Source organism: Mesoplodon mirus (assembly GCF_964341445.2).
Source record: "Mesoplodon mirus genome assembly, chromosome: 13".
NCBI classification, from domain to species: Eukaryota; Metazoa; Chordata; class Mammalia; order Artiodactyla; family Ziphiidae; genus Mesoplodon; species Mesoplodon mirus.
In genome coordinates, this window is record NC_138989.1 from 50,492,661 (window position 1) to 50,508,640 (window position 15,980).

Genomic DNA, 15,980 nt, shown 5'->3' on the forward strand with positions numbered 1-15,980 from the left:
TTCCCTCCCCACCCCCCCACCCCCCCGCAAAAAGGTGCTTTTTATAAAGAGAGTTTTTTCCTCCCAGGACATGGCAGCTGTGTGGTCATCAAGCACCCTACTCCTCTTATCTTTCTGCTTTTCAGTCCTTAGCCTGTGGCTTGCTTTCTCAAGGTCTTCTCATGGTTGCAAAGAATGTCCCTGTAGCTCCATCCTTTGTGTTCATGATCCGGGCAGTGAAGTCAGTTCCCTTTCAATACCTTTCCCATACCCCACCCAGTGATTTCTGGTTATCTTACTAGCTACCTTAATCTGTTTGGCAGGCCAGGATGTGTAAATTGCCACTCATTAATACAGCAGTTTGATTTGTAAGAAAGAAGAGGAAAGTAGATATTCAGTGAGGAACTAACAACCTGCCACAATTTAGGTCTTTTATATATAAAAAAAGTTCCATTATAGTTGAAGCCCTTTCCTTCCTCCTCAGAGTTAACCATATGTGAATTTGGTATATTATTCTCCTGCATATTATTTTACCTTTACAGTACATATTTATGTCCACGAAGTGTCTTATTTTAATATATTTTGTAACTATATAAATGGAACATACTGTGCATATCCTGCAGATTGCTTTTTTCTTCATTCAGCCTTGTTTACCCAGATAGATGCACATAGTTCTAGTTTAATTGTAACTAGTATGTAGTATTATATAGCTCGTGTATCCTCTTCATGCACATTTATGTTGTTACCTTTTTCCCCCATCATGAACAATGCTGCAGTATTTGTACATTTCTCCTTATAAGTACGTGCAGAGTTGCTTCCGGGTGTATATCTAGAAGTGGAATTACTGAGTGATAGGGTGGTGCTTTCTCCAGCTTTACCAGATATTGTCAGATTGCTCTCTGAAGTGGCTGTGCCAGATTACACTTACAACAACACTGTAGGAGTGGCTTTTTATTCGTTACTGACACTTGTGTTGCTGCTCATCTGTTGAGGTCCAACTCATTTCCCTGAATACTGCTGAGGTTGACTATATTTTCATATGTTCATTGGCTGTTTATGGTTCCTTGTCTGTGATTTGCCCATTCATACCTTTTGGCTATTTTTCACTTGTGTGTTGTTGTTTGTTTTGATTTGGAGGAGTTTTTAATACATTCTGATACTAATCTTTTGCTGATTATTTCTGTGGTGGATATTTTCCCCTAGTCTTTGGCTTATCATTTAAATGTCTATGATGTCGTTGGTTATATTAAAATTTTTAATTTTCATGTAGTAATTATTTTTTCTTTTATGGTTTGTGCTTTTTGAGTATTCTTTAAGAAATTCTTCTGTAACCGAGGACATAAAGATATTTGCCTATATTTTCTTTTAAAGTTTTAGAGATTTGTATCCTTAAATCTTTAATCCACCTGGAATGGGTTTTGTGTATGGTGTGAGGTAGGAATTTTATTTTTACATATGGACGAACATTTATGAAATAGCCCATCCCATTCATACTGATTTGTAGTGCCACCTGTGTCATGTGTTGTTTGTACGTTCATGTAGGTCTGATCCTGGACTCTCTATTCTGTTTCACTGGTCTTTTAATCTGTCTCTGCCCATGATTCACGCTGACTTAATTACTGTAGCTTGATTGATATATGGTAGACAGAGTTCCCTCACATTGTTGTTCAAAATCTTATTGGTTTTCATGGCTTTGCTCTTCAGTATGATTTTAGGATCTGCTTTTAAAGTTCTATAAAAGACTACCTTGAGATTTTGATTGGAACTGTAGTAAGTATATAGATTAATATGAAGAGAATTTACTTCTTTACTATGATAAATCTTCCACGTATGAGCATGCTATGTCTTCATTTTTTTTTTTTTTTTTTTTTTTTGCGGTACGTGGGCCTCTCACTGTTGTGGCCTCTCCCGTTGCGGAGCACAGGCTCCAGACACGCAGGCTCAGCGGCCGTAGCTCACGGGCCTAGCCGCTCCGTGGCATGTGGGATCTTCCCGGACCGGGGCACGAACCCGTGTCCCCTGCATCGGCAGGTGGACTCTCAACCACTGCGCCACCAGGGAAGCCCCTATGTGTTCATTTTTTAAAAGGTCTTTCTAAGCATTTTTATAGTTATTATTGGCAAAGGAATTCATTGAATTTTGTTTTTTAAATCTTTTTTAAAATTTATTTATTTATTTTTGGCTGCATTGGGTCTTTGTTGCTGTGTGCGGGCTTTCTCTAGTTGCGGCGAGTGGGGGCTACTCTTCGTTGTGGTGCACGGACTGCTCATTACAGTGGCTTCTCTTGTTGCAGAGCACAGGCTCTAGGCGCTCAGGCTTCAGTAGTTGCAGCACGTGGGCTCAGTAGTTGTGGCTCACGGGCTCTAGAGCGCAGACTCAGTAGTTGTGGTGCATGGGCTTAGTTGCTCTGCGGCACATGGGATCTTCCTGGACCAGGGCTTGAACCCGTGTCCCCTGCATTGGCAGGCAGATTCTTAACCACTGCGCCACCAGGGAAACCCAAGAATTCATTGAGTTTTGTATGTTGATCCTGAATCCAGCAACCTTGCTAAAAAGTTCTCATTAGTTCTAATTGCCTTTATTTTCTTGGATTTGCTATCATTTCTTTTGTTGTTGTTCTGTTTTCGTCTTTCCAATTCTTAAATCTTTTGTTTCTTTTTCTTGTTTTACTGTTCTGGATAGGAATTCTAGTACATTGTTGGAAGGGAAAAGTGATAGAAAGCATTTTTGTCCTTTTCCTAACTTCAAAGGGAATGCTTACAACACTTCATCAATAAGTATTTTGTTTACTGTAGATTTAGGGCAGATATCCTCTATCAGGTTAACAAAATTCATTCTATTTCTAGTTTCCTAGCATTCTTTTGTTTTTGTTTTAAATATCGTGAGTAGGTGCTAGGTTGTATTATTTCACGTAAAATGTTAAGTCCCTTGCAACCATATAGTTAAGCTTCCTCCCACCTCTATCCTTTGCTCTAATTTTGTCATATATTATGTCTTCATATTAATAAATTGTACAATACAAAGTTATAAATTTTGTTTTAATCAGCCATGTCTTTTAAGAAACCAGGAGGGAAAAAAACAGGCTTTTGTATTTACTGATATTTACCATTGCTGATGTTCTTCATTTCTCCTTACAAATCTGAGTTTCCATCTGGTGTCATTTTCCTTCTGCCTGAAGAACTTCTGTTAGCATTTCTTGTAGTGCAGGCCTATGAGGCATGAGTTGTTTTGGCTTTTTCTTTATCTGAAAATGTCTTTGTTTCATGTAATGAGAAGTCATCCATTTTTTTCTCTGTATTTAATATGTCTTTTTTCTCTCTCTGCTGCTTTCAAGATTTTTTCTGAATCTTTAGTTTTCAGCAGTTTGAATGTGATGTGCTCTGGTTGTGATTTTCTTTGTATTTATCTTGCTTAGGGTTCACTGAACTTAGATTTGCAATTTTATGTTTTCTACCAACTGTGGACATTTTCAGCTCTTATTTTTATGTATACTTTTCTGCATAATTTTCTCTGTGCCCTACTTTTTGGGACTCCAGTTTCATCTATGTTAAACTTTATGGTTTTGTACCTCTGCTCAGTGAGCTCACTGAGGCTCTTTGTTTATTAAAATATTTTTCTTTCCACTCAGATCTTCAGATTAGGTTATTGTTTTTTTTATCTGTCTTTACGGTGACTGACCCTGTATTCTGTTGTCTCTAATTTGCTTTAAACCTGCCAAGTAAATTTTTCATTTCAGACTGTATCTTTGTGTTCTACATGGTTCTGTATGGTTCCTTTTTTGTAGTTTTCATTTGTCTGATGAGAGTTCCCTCTCTTTATTATTAAGTTCCTGAACATATTTATAGTAGCCACTTTATAGTATTTATAGTGGTCCTCGTCAGCTAATTCCAACGTCTGGGTAATCTTGCGTTCGGTGTGTATTGACTGCTTTTTTCTCTTGACTGTGGGTCAGATTTTTCTGTTTATTCTCATGTCTAGTAAGTTTTTATTGTATACTGGGTATTGTGGATATGTTTTTGTGACCTGCAATTCTGTTTTGTCTTAACGATTATTGACTCTTTGTTGCTCTAGCAGGCAGTCAACTGACTAGACTTAAACTCAAAGCTCTGTTTACCCTGCATTGGGCAATAGCTGATTTCTTTGTTCACTTCTTACAGCTGTCTGGCTGTTGCTTTCATTTTGGACCTCTGGAGTCTCTTTCGTGTTATATGGTCCAGGGCTTACCTAAGGATTGTGGTGGAGGTTATATACGTATTTCGGGGTTCCCTCTTTCCTAGGATATCTCCCCTCGCTTTCCTATTGCTCTTTTAGCTCCGGACTTCATATTTTGATGCCATGAACCAATATGATTGTGAATTCCTTCTTGAACTTCAGCTTCTCTACACAGTGTCGGCTGGTATCTGCCCTCAGGCACGCACTTGTATAAAGGCAAATCTCACCTAGCATAGTTCCCGTCTTTCAAGGGTTGGCTTCTGTCTAGTTTCTGCCTTTTGATTGCTCTCCAGTGCATTTAGTTGTTTTTATCTTTCGGCCAGAGTTTATGATTGTTGTTTGTGGGAGGGTTAGTCCAGTATAAGCTATTCAACCTTTATGTGTGTAAATCTTCTGTGCTTCCAGTTTTTTTAAAAAAAGCCTTTATTTTGAAAGCAATTTTAGGTTTACCATAAAATTGAGAGGAAAGTACAGAGATTTCAGTCCATATGCCCCCTGCCCCCACAAATGCATAACCTCCTCGTTATCAGCATCACTCACCAGAGTGGTGCATTTGTTTTTTTTGTTTGTTTTAACCAAGGATAAACCTACATTGACACATTATAATCAGTCAAAGTACATAGATTACCTAAGGGTTCACTCTTGGAGGTGTGTATATTCTTTGAGTTTGGACCAATATATAAAGGCACATATCCATCATTATAATATCATACAGAGTATTTTCACTGCCCCCTATATCCTATCCTCTATTTATCCTGACCTCCAGCCCCCATCCCTGGCAACCACTGATTTTTTTTTTTTTTTTTGCTCCATAATTTTGCCTTTTCTAGAATGTCTTATAGTTGGAATCATACACTATGTAGCCTTTTCAGATTGGCTTTTTTCACAGTAATGTGCATTTAAGGTTCCTTCATGGCTTTTCATAGCTTGATAGCTCATTTCTTTTTAACACTGACTAATATTCCATTGTCTGGATGAACCATAGTTCGTCCATCCATTCACCTACTGAGGGACATCCCAGTTGCTTCCAGTTTTTCGCAATTATGAATAAAGCTACTGTGTAAACATCCATGTGCACGTTTTTATGTGAACAAAAGGCTTCAGCTTCTTTGGGTAAATACCAAGGAGCACGACTGCTGGATGGTATGACAAGAATATGTTTAGTTTTGTAAGAAACTGCCAAATTGTCTTCTAAAGTGGCTGTACCATTTTGCATTCTCACCAGCAGTAGATGATAGTTTCTGTTGGATGAGAGTTCGTTACCAGTATTTGATGTTATCAGTGTTCTGGATTTTTGCCATTGTAGTAAGTGTGTAGTGGTATCTCGTTTAAATTGTATTTTCCTGATGATGTATGATGTGCAGCATCTTTTCATATGTTTATTTGCCATCTGTATATCTTTGGTGAGGTTGCTTTCACTTTTAACTTTTCTGAATCCTTATGTTTTTGATGTATGTATCGTAAATAGCATATAGCTTTTATTTAAAAAAATCCAATCTGATAACTTTTAATGAATACATTTAATCTTTTTATCTTCATTTAAATTACTTATGTATGGGGAATTTTTTCTACCATTTTGTTTTTTTGCTTTCTATATTTGTGGGGTTTTTGTATGAGGGTTTATTTATTTATTTATTTTTGGCTGCATTGGGTCTTCGTTGCTGTGTGCAGGCTTCTCATTGTGGTGGCTTCTCTTGTTGTGGAGCACGGGCTCTAGGTGTGCGGGCTTCAGTAGTTGTGGTGCAGGTGGGCTTCAGTAGTTGTGGCGCGCGTGGGCTTCAGTAGTTGTGGTGCGCGGGCTTAGTTGCTCTGCGAATTGTGGGATCTTCCTGGACCAGGGCTCGAACCCGTGTCCCCTGCAATGGCAGGCGGATTCTTAACCACTGTGCCACTGGGGAAGCCCTGGGTTTTTTAAATGATTTTAAGTTCCTTCCCATTTTATTCTGAATTGATTGGTTTTCTTATTTCTCCTTTTTGCAGTTTGGTTTTTGATTATACATACTGTTTTTACTTAATTAGTTGTTACCTTTTAATTTAAAAAATATTTAATTTTAAAAAGTCTAAAATTAATCGAATATCTCTGCTGTATACCTAAACACAGCAAGCTTAAAATGCTTTAATTTCAGTTACCTTTATTCCTTCTTACATGGCATTGCTTTCTGGTATTTTCATTCATTTACAAATAATTATTGAATTCTTCTACCATGTGCCAAGTTCTCTTCTAGGTGCTGTAGTAATAGCATTAAACAAAATAGAGTCTCTGCCCTCATGAAGCTTACAAGATAATTAACAAACTAATTATGATATATTATGTTGTAAATTAGTGTTTGGTGCTAGAATGGAAAGTGAAGCATTAGGACAAAATAAAGAATGACTTGGGGTGGAGATGCTATTTTATATATGAGTTTCTGCTGTCTTCAGACATTTGATAAGATTTTTAGGGCTCAAGTGTGAAAAACATGATTCTCATGCTGGAGGAGCTTGCATTCTAACCAGAGTCACAGGAAGAAGTTACAGATGTGGGAACCATCAGCACATGGTGGGTAATGCTTTACAACTGGTGGATTTCCCAACGAGGCTGTTACAGCGTCAGGCAGCATGCAGACAGATCCCGGGCAGAGTGGGATGAGCCAGAGAAGAAGACTGCAAAGCATGGTCAGAAAAGTGGGAGAACAAGGAATGACCCTGGAGCCAAGAAAAGAAGAGGTTATGTTTTACTTATAGCCTGCCTATTCTGCAAATAATTTAAGAGGCTGAGACATCAAGTAGAAGGAGTATGAAAAAGAGACTTGTCTTGGTAGTTAGGACATTAGAGTGACTTGATCAAAAACAGTTTCATTTACGTGAAGCCAGACTACACTCAACTGAGAAGTTGAGAAATTGGAGACAGAGAATGAAGACCACTTGCATAGAAGGTGGTAAAGGAAAGAAGAGAGAGAGAGAGATAATTTGAGGGGAAGAGGGCAGGATTGTAGAACTCAGGGCTGAGGTTGGTGTTCTGGCAAAAATACAGAACAAAACCTTGGAGACTTTAGGGACTCTCTGGCCAGAAAATAAAATGGGCCTCTGGCCTGGAGGAGGTTTCTGCTGGATCCTTTACTTGCCAGAAACTGCTCCCCAGGATCTCTCGGGTTTTCCACTGCTGATGGTGGCAGTGTATTTACTTGTATCTCAGTTCACGGTTGGGAGGAAAGATGGAAATTTTCTGAAACCTCAGTGTTCTGTTGTAATGATTTGTCATTTGTATTCAAGAGATAAAATTAAAAACATGGGAAAATTTCCCGTGACTATTGCTCTTCAAACTCCTTAGCGTGAGAGTCAAGATTTCCCCTGTTCTGAACACACCCTTTCAACCACATCTCTCAGTTTTTCTGTTTGCTGTCCCCTAGATGTCCCTTGATTTTCCTGCCTCCCTATTTTAGCTCACATTGTTTTGTCCACTTGAAATATCCTTTTGCCTTTTCCTAGATGAAACCAATCCCCTCATTCTCCTTCACCAGGTTCTCTCCTTTGTGCAGTATAGCTCCTTGTAGCTTGGCACCTGTTGCAAAGATAGAAAAGCATTCTGTAAATTGTAAAGTGCCACAAAAGCTTATTATCTATCCTCCTAAACTACAAGCTTATTGAGGGCAGAAACTGAGCCTTCTTCATATTTATGTACATCAAACTACTTAGTTTTGTGTCTTGTACATACTTGATATTTACTGAAGTTTGAATGAATTAGGGATTTGTGATTCTGTGATAGCTTAAATAATGCTAAGAATGGGCATATTATACACCAGGTTCTACTTTGCAGCTGTTAAATTTATACTGAAATTCTGCCCCTGTGCAATCTCCTGTAAAAGGAGATTCCTTAATTTGGATCCTCCACTGGTTCACATCTCATTTTTTTCTTCACAGGATATGTGCCTATCTAAATCAATAATTGTAGGTTGCAGAGTGATGTATTGGCATGCTTTTGACTATAGTAGCAGAATACCCAGTTAAACAAATAGGGCTTTATTCCCTCTGGTAACAAGAAGTCTAGACCTAGGAGATTTCAGGGCTAGTCTGTTAGTGGCCCCATGATACAACAGGGTCCCTTTTGCTTTCCATGTTTTCATGTTGTCATCCTTAGCATGTTGACGTTGGCTTCCCTCATGACCTCAAGATGGCTGCAGCACTTCTAAGTATGCTCTGCAAACAATATCCAAAGCCAGAAAAGTATAGTTTCTCCTTCAGCATCTCTGTGAGGGAGCATAACGTTTCCTGAATGCTTCCCAGTAGATTTCCCCTCAGATCCTATTGGTTGAGATTTGGTTACTTACACTGGCAAGAGGAGTAGAACAGTCACAGTTGACTTGGACCAATCAAGAATAGGTAGTCTAGCAGAGAATGATCACTTGAATTCAGTTAGGGGTCTAATGCCATGAGAAGCATGGGGTGGGAGATAAGGAACAAGCAGTATCTGCCACAGGTGCTGTCTGTGTGTCCTTGGCCTTCCCACCTGGGAAGTTAATATCTTCATAGATTCCTAAGAGGAGGAGAGATACTTTTTACAGTATTTCCACTGAGCTTGGTGTTGGATCTCAGAAATACTTTATTCACTGATTCACTTATTCATGTAATAAACATTAACTGAACACATATTTTGTGCCAGGTATTGTGCTCAGCACTGGGGAAGTAGCTGGTAAGACTTGGTCCTTGTCCTCAGGTGGTGGCTGGTGTATAGTCCAGTGGAATAGCGTGGCTGAGGTAATGGGGGGAGGAGAGAGTTATTCTGTAATAAACTGATTTTAGGAAATTTATTTTTCAACAGGAGATGTGGGACATGTGGATTTGGGATATGAATTCATTTGAAAAACCACTTTGGGGTAAGTTGATAGCTGGGAGTAAATGACTTGAGGGTTGTACTTCTCTTTACATTGGGATTTGCTCTTACTGTGATGTAGGTTCAAACTTATGTTCATTGGACTTTATGCCTCATACACACACAAGAAAATGGCTTGTACTAAAATCCTAGTGTAGTAATTTGAGAAATATAACCATCAAGCATAGCCACAGTACTAATTAATATTCATGCATTCACTTCTCATTCAGGAGGTCAATTGGAAGACTAAATGAAGACCAGGTTTAGAAATAAAAAGATACTTATTATATACTGTTTGACGTGCTTGCGCTCAGCCAATAATTCTGTCCTGTGGACTGGAAAGCACTCACAGCGCTCGTGTTATGGAGGTGGAGGCTTAGGGTTTGTCTCTCAGCTTCTCTTTGCAGCACTCCAGATGGCCGTTTGAATTCTCATTGCATCAGTACAAATATAAAAGGTTCCTGATTTTTCATTTCATCTAAGAAAGGGCCTCTAGAGATACTATTTAATATTTACTGCGTGTTTACTATGAGTGTGTTGTGCATTACTTCATTTAATTCAGGGACTATAAGGTGGGTATGTTTTTCTCATTCAGAGGAATAAAAAGGCCCAGATTTATGCAAATAAAGTACAATTGTTAGGATCACATAACTAATACGTTTTGGAATTGAAATTTGAATTTCAGCATTTGGCCTAATAGACCCCCATTTCTGTTTTAAAATGCTGATTATGGTGGGTGTCCCCAAGACCAACCCCAGGTTTAGTGACTGGCTAGGCGGGCTCATAGGATTCAGCATATGATCATAATAATGGCTAAGATTTATTACAGTGAAAGGATACACAGCAATATTAGCAAAGGGAAAAAGTGCATGGGGTGAGGTCTGGAGGAGACTAGTCACTAGCTTCCAAGAGTCCACTCCCAGTAGAGTCCTCTCCCAGTAAAGTCCTCTTCCAGTAGAGTCCCACAGGATGAGCTTAATTCCTCCAGCAATGAATTTTGACAACACATGTGAAGTGCTGTCAACCAGGGAAACTCATTAGACTCTGTGCCAATGTTTTTAGTGGACCTGGTAATGGAGGCACCTTCCACCTAGCATGTACCAAAATTTCAGGCTCCCAGAAGGAAAACAGATGTTTTGCATAAACCATAATGTTTGTATAAACAGTTTAGGCACAGTGAGGCCCACTTATCATTTAAGGTAAGTTTTATATCATTGTAGGGAACTGTTTATCCTTCAAGTTCCCAGACACCAGCCAAGGGCTAACCTTGCAACCAAGCCTTTCTAAGGACAGTAATCTCAGTCTTACATCTTAGCTTTTATCCTGTACACTGATTGATTCATTTAAGGATATTGTCCTTATGATCATTTAGCTTCTGAAAAGTAATGGGAGAAGTAGGTATTATGGCACACGAAATTCTTCAGTGGTGTTTGTTTTGAGGGTCCCATGACTGCCAACTATTTGATTTGCTGGAAAGACTGACATAATGACGTAACTGACATAACAACTCAACATAATGTTGTACTCATGGCTAAGTTTTTATTACGGCAAAGGTTACAGTGCAAGAACAGCAGGAAAAAGATATATATAGGTGATTGCTAGAGAGATCAGGCACGGACTTCTAAATCTTCCCTCTGTGAGGATCACAGGGACACGATTTCCCTTCTAGCTGTGAGTGATAGGGACACGTACAAGATGTGTCAGGGAAGCCCATGAGTATTCCAGTCCAGAGTTCTTACAGGAAGCCGGTTACATAGGCATACTACTGCCATGTGGCCAGCCATGGCAATGGAAACTTAGGGCTCCAGACCAGATACCAGGTGCGCATCATAAATCTTGATGTTACTTTAAACAATGCTGACAGCCTGGTACATCCTGACTCATCACCTCTAACATCCTTAACCAGTGACTGTGAACATTCCAGGAGTTGAGTTCTCAGAGTTTGGCCAGGGGTCATTGCCATGGCTGTAGGCATCCCCCAGGGATTAGCAAGGACTGGGTAGGGCTCTTTGTTAACTCTTTCCTCTCAGATTCCTACATGAAATAATGCTTCATTTGCTGAATGCAAAATTTAATGATGATACATTTTTATAATATGATACTCTATACTTAGAAAAAATAATTGATAGTAGAAATAGTTTGCACATTTCACTTACCTGAGGGTAGGTTTGTAGATTCTTTTCTTTTAGGGATTTATATAATGGTGACTTTTGGATTTCCCATTTTTGTCCACAATTATTTGTATTATATACAGGTATATGTTAGGTTAAAGAACGATACAGAAATATGAACTTGAATTAGTTGAATCAAGATATTACAAAATTAACCTTCTCTCTAGCTGAAGGTCTGCCTCATGAGAAGCTTTTAAACACAATGGGATCTCTTTTTTATGCAATTTGCAGATTCACAGAAATAACAGTTTTGCAGAAAGAAAATAACCCATAATTTAAAAATTACCTGGTTCCAGGATTTGGAACCAGTCTTTACTAGTTTATTTATTGCTCTTTGAAACCTGGTTTGTGTTATGCAAAAAAGAAAGACAAAGTAGATGGGGAAGGTTCAGTGCTTGAATATGAGAAGTTCTGAGTTAACAGACGTACATAGCTTTCCTTGTTGCAGGACTTCACAGAACCTTTGGTGCAGTGATGTACAGCGAATGGAGTATGTAATATTTCCCTAACTTATTTGACCATGGAATTTCGTAAGTGCGGACTCTCCCTGTGGTCTTGCAAAGAGTGTTCTTTAGAACAAAATAACAGGACATCAGGAAGCCCTTAAAGGGATTTAGCTAAAGGAGAGACAGAAACAAAACAACTACAGAAAAAAATTTAAAGAAAACCTTGTTGCAGAAAAGTTTAGTATCTTACACCGCCTGATAAAACGTATTTAGAAACTTCCCTATCTGGATGTCTTTTTCCTGCCAGGTTTCCTGAGTTGATGTTTCTCTTTTGTAATGTGAATGGCGTGTCTCTTACACTATTAAATACACTGGTATTTAATAGTGTGATAAGAGCTTCTGTGGTGTGGATCACTGCCTTCATGCTCCTACCATCTACAGTGTCTGACATGGTAGCAAGAACGTAGTTGACTAAGACTCAATAAATATCCAGACAGCATGGAATGATTGTGACTCTAAAATACTGAAGCCATTTTTTTTAAGGAATAACAATATAGTAGACGTAAAGGTTAGGTGCTGTGCATTTATTTTAATAGTGCTGTCATTTTGAAAAACATTTTTAGAACTTTTTTTTTAGACTTCTCTTGAATTCCTCTTTTTATCTCCAACTTCTTTTTTTATGACCTTTATGAATTTGTAATTGGTTTATTTTTTCAGAACAGTAGAATTGTTCTACCATAGACATGTAAGCACTTTTAGCTACTAGATTTCTTTTGCAGTAGATGGAATATCATTTTAAGTAATTAAATGGTCGTCATAGCTAAGGAAGGCCAGTGGGTCAGAAGTAGCCAAGGCCGTCCTCAAGTAGTGAAAGGTGAGAATGCTTGCTTTACTGTGTATCAAAAATTATTATAAAGCTGTAATAATTAAGACAGCCATGTGGTGTAGGGATAGACAGACTAATGGAACAGAACATAGAACCTCAGAAACCTGGTTTATGCCAAAGTTGGCATTGCACACTTCTAGAGAGAGGATGAACTTTTCCATAAATAGTACTGGGACAATTGGTTATCCACATGGAAGAAGATGACATTGAATCTCTACTTAAACTGGAAAGGTAAAACTTTAAAATTTTTAGACATTAAAACATTATTTTTAATGATCTCTAGATAGAGAAGAGTTTCTTAAGACATAGAAAATGTGAACTGTAAAAGATACCTCTTGGGAATTCCCTAGCAGTCCAGTGATTAGAACTCCGAGCTCTCGTTGCTTAGGGCCTGGGTTCAATCCCTGGTTGGGGAACTAAGATCCCGCAAACTGTGTGGCGCAGCCAGAAAGAAAAAAAATAAAATAATAAAAGACACCTCTTGTTAAGAAGATAAGCTATAAACTGGAAAAGTTACTTGTGGTACATGTAACTGACATGGATTAGAATCTAGACTGTATAAAGATCTTCACAAACTAATAGGAAAAAGACAAAACGACCCCACCCAGTAGAATAATGGACTAAACTTCAGTAGGTACATTAGAGAAGAGGAAATGGAATGACCAGTAATGTCAGAGATGGTGGGAAAATGCAGATTCAAACTACATTAAGATAACAACTACACACTTAGCAGATTGTCAAAAAATAAAATAGTTTGACATCAATAACTGTTGCCAAGGATAACACATCCAGAGCTCTCATTTTTCTTTCTAATTTGTTTCAAACACCTGGGAAAACAAATTTGCCATATTAGTCATATTGAAAATATGTATACCCTATGACCTAATTCCCCTAGATATGTACTGTAAATCAGGGTTGGTGTGACAACTCATGAATTAAGAAGAGTTTTTAACATCTTTAAATGGTTAAAAAAATAAAAATATTTCATAATTTGTAATATGAAAATTACATGAGATTCAAATTTCAGTGTCCATAAATAAAGTTCTATTGGAATACTGTCACACTGACTTGGTTACATATCACTTTTGGCTGCTTTTGTGGTACAACACCAGATTTGAGTGGTTGCAGTAGAGATCTTATGTCCCGCAAAGCCTAAAATGTTTACAATCTGGCCCTTTGCAGAAGAAGTTTGCTGACCCCTGGCACATTTGTTCCAGGAAACGTGTTCAGGAATATTCATAGCAGTACTGCTTGTAATAACAGAAACCTAGAAATAACCACATGTTTATTAAGGGTAGAAGGGATAAACTGTGGTAAGCCTCATAGTGTATAATTATAAGCCAATTGAATATTAGACAGTAGTGAAAATGAATTGACTGCACCTACATGCAACAAATGGTTGGTTCTCAGGAACGTAGTGTTAGAAGAAAAGCAGGTCTCAGATTCTTCCATTTATAAGCAGTTCAGAAACAAAATGTAAACAAGGCATTTTTAAGGATAACAGTGAGGTAAAACTATCAGGAAAAGAATGTTAAGTTCAGAATAGAGGAGCTAGGGAAGAGATGGTATTGGAGAGGGAACTTTAAAGGTGTTGTTCTTATTCTTAAACTGAGTGGTGGATACATGTGTATGTTGTGTTGTGATCCTTTATATCTGTGATTTGTTTTATACCTACTTTTGATACTTGATATGTTTTTGTGATTTGAGGCATTAAAAAGTATCTTTTCAAATAGTGTAGTCTGCCTCATAATGTATAATTGTTTATGAGTAGAGGGGAACCTCACCTGTGGACCAGAACCTGTTTGACTTTTACCTGTAGGTCTCCTCTGTCCCCTACCCCCCATCCCCCCAGTGGCCATCCCAGATGTGTGTTAGGAACCCAATTCAAACTGTCGTAAACAGAAAAGGGGATTAATAGAAGGATTCCTGGGTGTTCACAAAAGCCAAAGTAGAGTCAGGGACTCCATCACCTTTGCCTCTCGTCCTGTGTGCCTCTGGGCTCATCCTCTTGGACTGCAGGTCAGCTTTCTCTACATGTTGGGCAGTGTAGCTGACTGCAGTGGTCAATTAGCACAGGCTTCCTTCCAGCTCTGTGACTCGGGAAGCCAAGGGGTGAGGTCCTGGCCAGGTCATTTGGCTCTGCTGTGGCCAGGGGGCTAGGTCTGTTACCAGAAGAAACCCTTGGGGGAGGGTGGGGAGAGCACAAGTCAGAATCATGAGCCAGGAAGCCACCTCGGTTTGTGTCTATTTTATGTCTGTTCTTTAAGTATAAAACAATATGTGGCATTTTGACATAGCTTTGTGGATATCAGGGCTATTTTGAAGTGACCATTAAGACATTTGTTGCTTAAGACAGGATACTCAGTGGTTGGGGTGGAAAGAGAGGTTAGAAATGTCTGTTGAGCGTATTACTGCAATTAAAAAAAATCACAACAGCATCACCACAAACGTCTCTCCTGCTGCCCCTTTATAGTCACAGCCATTCCATTCTTTTCCCCCTGATAGGGACATTTAAGACATTAAAATGTTTGAGTCAAAATAGACATTACAAACTTGCTTTAGTACGACGTATCTGTGAGCTAGTCTGAATGACTGAGAGGGCACTTATCCCACTGGTAATAGTGTTTTAACTGGGATGGGGGTTTATAGATGGCTTTGTATCTTTTATTTTACTTCTCTGTGTTTGCCAGGTTCTTTGTATTGAGCATATATTACTTTGTAACTAGGAAAAATATTCACTTTTAAAGGTATTGCTAGGAGCTAAGTCTGTTTATCACCTTGGAAACTGACATTCCACTTAAGATACCAAACACTGAATGCTCTAAATTAAAACATTTCAGCCAGTAAATTTTATAGGAGTTATTATCTATTCATAGATTTACTCTTGTTATTGGTATATGGTAGGATCTAAATTTATTTTTTACCATTTAGAAAGCTATTTGTTCCTTTATCAGTTTTCTGCTCTGATTTATAGTAGCACCTTTCCAATTTTCCACACATGTTAAGGTTTGTTTTGGGGTACCACATGGCTGTAGATACTTCTGCTTTATAATAAATACAGTCCCTAAAGATTTCATTTGTGTTTTGATTAGAATTAAATTAATTTAGGGAAGAAGTTGCTTGTTTGTTTTCCCTGAACATGGTACATCTATCCATTAGTCAGGTGTTCTTTTATGTCCTTTTATGTCCTTTTTATGTTCTTTTATGTTCTTTTATGTCCTTTGACAAAGCTCCACAATTTTCTCCATGTCTTGCACATATTTTGTTAAGTTTATTTCCAAATACTTTAGGGTTTTTATAGCTGCTTTGAATGTGATTTGTTTTCCTTTATATTTTCTAATTAGTTATTATCATGAAGAAGCATGATTGATGTTATATGTTTACCTTGTATTCAGCAACCTTGATGAAATAATGAATTAGCTCTAATGCTTTATTTA

General features: G+C 38.2%; 1 protein-coding gene across 2 annotated transcripts in view; it reads left to right on the top strand.

The window, feature by feature from the left end:
* The window catches only part of GALNT1 (polypeptide N-acetylgalactosaminyltransferase 1), a 125,932-nt gene that overhangs the window by 34,654 nt on the left and 75,298 nt on the right, over positions 1 to 15,980 (top strand). Inside the window, exon 2 of one of the 2 annotated variants that reach the window (XM_082641537.1) lies at positions 8,990 to 9,044. The exons of the other annotated variant lie outside the window; for it this stretch is intronic. The gene's annotated coding sequence lies outside the window, so the exon portion shown is untranslated. The remainder of the gene's footprint in view (positions 1 to 8,989; positions 9,045 to 15,980) is intronic. 2 annotated transcript variants of the gene reach the window in all.